Raw genomic sequence first — 6148 nt, 5'->3', positions numbered from 1 at the left:
ACTAAATTAATCCAATAAAATTTTTATTTGTCAAATTATAAATTAATATCAAATAATTATTCTAATTTAAAGTCTACTATTTTTCTGTATTCTTGGATTCATAAAATCAAGAAGGTCTACGAGTAAGGGCAATTAGATTGTTATCATCATAAATATTAGAGATCTTTCTACCGATTGTAATTTTTACTGGTATAGTCAGAGAGAAGAACAATCTCATAATTATGATAAATAGCCTTTTAAATTTTGTCTGAAATAATTTTTATTATTAGCGCACGAATTTTAGAAAATAATATGTGACTCTTTTTCAATAAAGCATTTATTTCTTTTTACTTTTCGCTTTAGACGTTCAAAATTCTGTAATCAGATTTTTTTTAAATAATTTATGGTTTTTTTTTGCAATGAAAATATTCTATAATTACTTAAATTTCAAATCTAATTCATTGATTTAATACATATTCTAATTCATTGATTTAATACATATTTTAAATTTAAAGTAAATGAATTGAAAGATAAAAGAGAAAATCTTATATCAAATTAAAGATAAAAGAGGAAATAAAGATTGCATTTATTATTGATGTATAACTCTTTAAATTAAATTAGCAGAGATTTAGTATATGTTGTACGCTTAATAATTTGTAGCATTTATATTATAATAATAAAATAACCAACGTGGGTGATCAATACTTTTACGCTTAAGTAAAAAGTGTTAAAATTTGTATCTATTTTGTATATGCTATTTTATTGGTTAACGACAAATCATTAAATAAAGTTTAAATTCGCAGAAGATTAATAAATAACAAATAACAGAATATCCTTTACGTTAATATTTGAAATCAAAAGGAAAGTTTTGAATAACCATGATAAATATAACTCATCTTTAAATACTTCTTTTTAAATAGATAACTTATCTCTCCATTTTATATTATGTTTTAGAAGAATGGTTGAGATTTTAAAAGGATAACATGCAAATTGGGCTACTATTTTTTCTTATTTTCAAATGGGATACATATAATAAATGGAAAATATTAAAGATCAATATATTTAGTAAAAAAACAAAGAATTGATTAAAAATCCAATATTCATTCTAAAGTGGATATTTATTTAGTTTGGATTGAATTTAAGTAGATATAATAAAATTTTATGGATGTTCATTTTATTAGATATGTGGATAGTTATTTTTCATTCTAAATTAACGGCTTGATGGAGAAAAAATTCGGCGGCACTGAGGCTGGCTGGTGAAGGAGCGACCAACAGCCAATGAGAATTTGAAGATAGGTATGCGGCAATAAAAAAATTAGAAGGTCAATATTAAAGTGTAAAAAGTAAACGTAGAATTTTTAAAAAAGTAATTTATGATTGACTGTTTTTTACTTTTTGTGAGTAAAAACTAAAAAATGTAGCTATGATTCACGTTATTCAGATTTCTGTTGTCTACCTAATAGAGTTGTGATTTAAAATTTGTACAGTGTTTTCGACTTCATCAATATGATTCTAAATTATTATTATTATTATTCAAAAATTTAAATTGAAATTTAGACACTTATCCCCATAACCTAACAAATACATCCCTCCCTGCATGTTGGTTAAATCATGATAAAGAAATTATTCTCTCTCCTACATACCACCTTGAACCAACAAAAAAGTTGTGCATTTCATGTTTTTTATTTTTAAATATTATTAATTAATTAATAGTCAAAAATAATAAATTTTATTGGTCTTCTAATATTTTTCTATAAAAAAAAAGGATTTCCAACATTTTTATAAGTCTCTCACACTATATGAATCGAGAAGTTGTGCTACAAAAACTAATTAATTAATTAATCCAACGTTATAAATGCGAGAATTTATGAATGGAAGAAAGAAAAACCTAAAACCATAAAAAGCCAAAGTTTTTATGGAGAAGAATGCAATTTAATTAGCTTCACTACAAGAAACATCGTTAATATCGACGGCCAAGTTGTCGATAATATTAAAAATCGACGGAAAATCGACGGCAGAAATGGTCGTTATTAAACTTGTCAATTTTTCAAAAGTTCAATAAAATCGACGGCTTGCCAAGCTGTCGATAATAATCTATTAAAATCGACAGTCTTTTCGTCTATAATATGAGTTAAAAAATTTTGCCTACTTAATAAAATCGACAATCTTACCGTCGATATTATTATATAAAATCGACAACAGTTTTGTCGATATTTGATTCAATAAAATCGACAAAAAAGCCGTCGATTTAATTATTTAGATATCGACAAATTCTTTGTCTGTATTTTGTTTTTTTTTTTTTGTCTATTTTAAATTTAAAAAGATCATGGAAAATACTTGAAAATAATAAATTATATAAAATAGGAATACTGAGGACCACCAACCACTACCAGCTTCCTATGAGTATATTGACAATTAAAGAAATCTTAATGCATTCAAACCATCAAAACCAGTGACTTTTTGCTTAAAGTTACCACCATTTAAAATGTACAGAGTATAGTTAGTGGAAGCATCATGGCAATCATTGGTGTTTGAGCTATCATTTCTATTATTGTCATTGATGCTTATTTCTGCAGCATTAATCCCTTCATTACAATTTCAATGAAAAGTTAACCATACTTCACCATATAATTTATGACTGAAACTCTTCTTTAATTTGTACCTAAGCACAATATGTAAATTGGCTAAATTGTCAGACTAAAGAAAAAACACTTGATAGCTCAAAGAATGAATCAAATTTGCACAAAAACAAATGCTCTAACTTTCCACCATAAGAAATTAAGAACACAATGGTAATCATATGATAATACAGACCTTTCTTATAAAATTAAAACAAAGTGGATTCTCAAAACTGTATGAACATATAAAGTAACTCCTCCATTAGAAATTAATCCCCCTAATCTTTTACTAGGAACTATTATAGATCAATTAACACTGCTATATTGAGCTCCATTGAGTTCACTAACACTAAGAGAAAAAGATACCTAATTTTTGTGAGCTTGATTGAGAAAGAGAAGATGCGTAGGAGAGAATAGAGAAGGACCAAAGTAGGAGGAGCAACGGCGACAACAGAAAAAAGGAGCGACGGCAGCACGGCATCAGCGGAGCGACGGCGGCGCGAGCAAGAGGAGCGACAGAGGCATGGCAGGAACAGAACGCGACGGTGGCGCAACCGTGACGGAGTGACAATGGAGCAGAGAATGACGGTGGCGCAACCGTGAATTTAGGGTAGAACTAGGGGAATTGTGTTTCTGGTGATTGGGGAATATGGGGATGAAATGGGAAATTTGGAGAAATTGGGTGTCTGAAATTTGGACGCGGAAAGTGGTGCAGGTATTTAAGTTTTTAGTGTTAAAAATCGACGGCATATTTGTCGATTTTAATTTTAAAAAAAGCAACACCTTAAGGGTCTATTTTATATTTTAAATATACACCGTTCATTTACTTTGAGTAAGTGATCTAGACTGTTTAAATTTATCGACGGTAGCAGTTGTCGAAATTTTAAATAACAAAATCGACACCAGGTTCGTCGATTTTAAAGTAAAAGTATTTTCAACTACTTGTTCGTCGACAATGTGACGATAATAGGAGAAATGTCAATGTATGATAAAAAAAATCGATGACTTGCTGTCGATTTTAATATTTGATTTTAATTATTTTTTTAATAATATCGACAGTAAAGTGTCGAAAAATATCAACGGCAGAAATAACCGTCAATTTTTGGCATCGAAAAAAACGCTTTTTCTTATAGTGCTTTATGCCCACTTAGCAATAAGAGACATAAAACCAGCTCCTAAAAGAAGAGAAACATTTGCCCCTATTTGAAGTCTACTATTTTTCTGCATTCTTGATTCATAAAATCAGCAACAAGAAGATCTACAAGTGCTATATAGATTAGGATCCCAATTGAAGCTGCGTTAAAAATTCCTTCCACAACAAGAGCAGTTGGACTATTATCATCATAAACATTAGAGATCCTTATGCGGATTGCAATTTCCACTGGTGTAGTTAGAGAGAAGAACAATCCCATAACAATAATAGATAATCTTCTAAATTTTGCCTGAAATAATTTTTGTCATTAGTGCACTAATGTTAGAAAACAACATGTGACTTTTTTTCAATAAACCATTTATTAAAATTTAGGGATTAGCATTTTTATTAAAATTTGGCCAACACTTAACTAACAAATTTGTTAGCCTATTTATCTTTTTCAATAGACTATCTATCTTTTTTTAAAATTAGTTTTAGTTTTTTTGTAATATCTACATTAATTGAAAGAATTTTTTTAACTATAAATATCGCTGAGAGTTGGCTTTTGATTTTTAAATAATTATTTAGTGATATATATATATAGAAAGAGAGACATTTTGATTGTATTGTTAAAAAAAAGATTACTCAATTTTTTCAAAAATATAAAACCTAAAAAATAAAATTTTAAATTATATATTATTATTTAAATTACTATTTTAGTGTTTTAATTTATAAATTATATATTTTAAAGACTAATCATATTTTAGAATAATAAAATATAATTATAGCAATAATTATGCTATATGTACATAAAAAGTAACTATCCGTATAGAATACATATTGATAATTATCCATATAGAATATATATTGAAATACAAAATACACATTGAAAATGAATTAAACAATAAATATATTTATACATAAATACATAATGATTAATGAATAATTTGATAGCTGATTTTTATGCATATATAATATTTTTATTCAAAAAATTATTAGAGTTTTTCTATTTTGTGTCCTAAAGACACATATTAAAATTATAAATTGAGAATATTTTTATTGAAAATACAAAAAATTTAAGTTTTTAATATATTTATTTTGCAGTTATTAAATGAAAAATTTTAAAACTTTCAATTAATGGTAAACTTGTCATGTGTCCTTAAAACACATGTTAGCGAAACTCAAATAATAATAATTATTTTATATATATTTTGTTCCCACTGTCAAAATTTCTGAATCTATCTGTCACTGGTGATATTCACGGTGATAGATAATTGTTGTTCACGTCCTCTTTTCTCTTTGAATTGTTGTTCATTTCACTAGGTATGCAGATGATTATTTTTCATTCTAAAGTGAATGTTTATTTAATTCGGATTGGATTTAATTAGGTATAATGAAATTTGTTGGATGTTTATTTTATTAGGTATGTGGAGGTTATTTTTCATTTTAAAGTGGATATTTATTTAGTTTAGATTGAATTTAAGTAGATACAATGAAATTTGACGAATACTCATTTTACTAGGTATGTGAATGATTATTTTCATTTTAAACCAACGGCTTGATGGAGAAAAGGCTCCACGACACTTAGATTGGCTGGTGAAAGAGGGACCGACGGTGCAGTGAGGATTTGAAAATAGATATGCGACGATAAAAATGTTAGAAGGTGAATAATAAAATGTAAAAGATAAAAGTATAATTTTAAAAAAGTAATTTATAATTGACTTTTTTTTTTACCTTCTGTAAATTAAAAATATAATTCATTATTCACGAAAATTGTCTATTTAGCCGAATTATAATTTAAAATTTGTACAGTGTTTTCGACTTCATCAATATGATTCTAAGTTATTTCCAAACTACTCCCTGGCTTATGTGAGTTGGTTGGTACCTCATTTGGGAAATAGCCTCCTATATATGCAACTAGCTAGGATGTTAATCAAGAGTCAAACAACGCAGCTTCTTTAATTTCCCTCTTCCTCTCCAAGCTACAATTGGTCAACATTTACCAACCTCCCAAGGAGAGTAAATTGGTAGGCTATATATCACAAATTAAATTTTGATGATTAATAATAAAAAAAAATATAATTGCTCAAATATTTTTTAAATATTACATATATTTTTTCTAAAGTCATAAATGCAAACTTAAAAGATTTTGGTACCTCATAGCCTCCTATATATGCAACTAGCTAGGATGTTAATCAAGAGTCAAACAACGCAGCTTCTTTAATTTCCCTCTTCCTCTCCAAGCTACAATTGGTCAACATTTACCAACCTCCCAAGGAGAGTAAATTGAGTAAATTGGTATCACAAATTAAATTTTGATGCACTTATCCCTAACAAATATATCTAGAGGTGGAAAAAGGTCAGACGACCTGTCAAGGACTTATAGTCTGACTTGTGTTTGGCCTGACCTTTGACCTTA

This window comes from Arachis ipaensis, chromosome B04, assembly GCF_000816755.2.
Source record: "Arachis ipaensis cultivar K30076 chromosome B04, Araip1.1, whole genome shotgun sequence".
In the NCBI taxonomy this organism is placed as follows: Eukaryota; Viridiplantae; Streptophyta; class Magnoliopsida; order Fabales; family Fabaceae; genus Arachis; species Arachis ipaensis.
Note: the sequence above shows the minus strand (reverse complement) of the source record.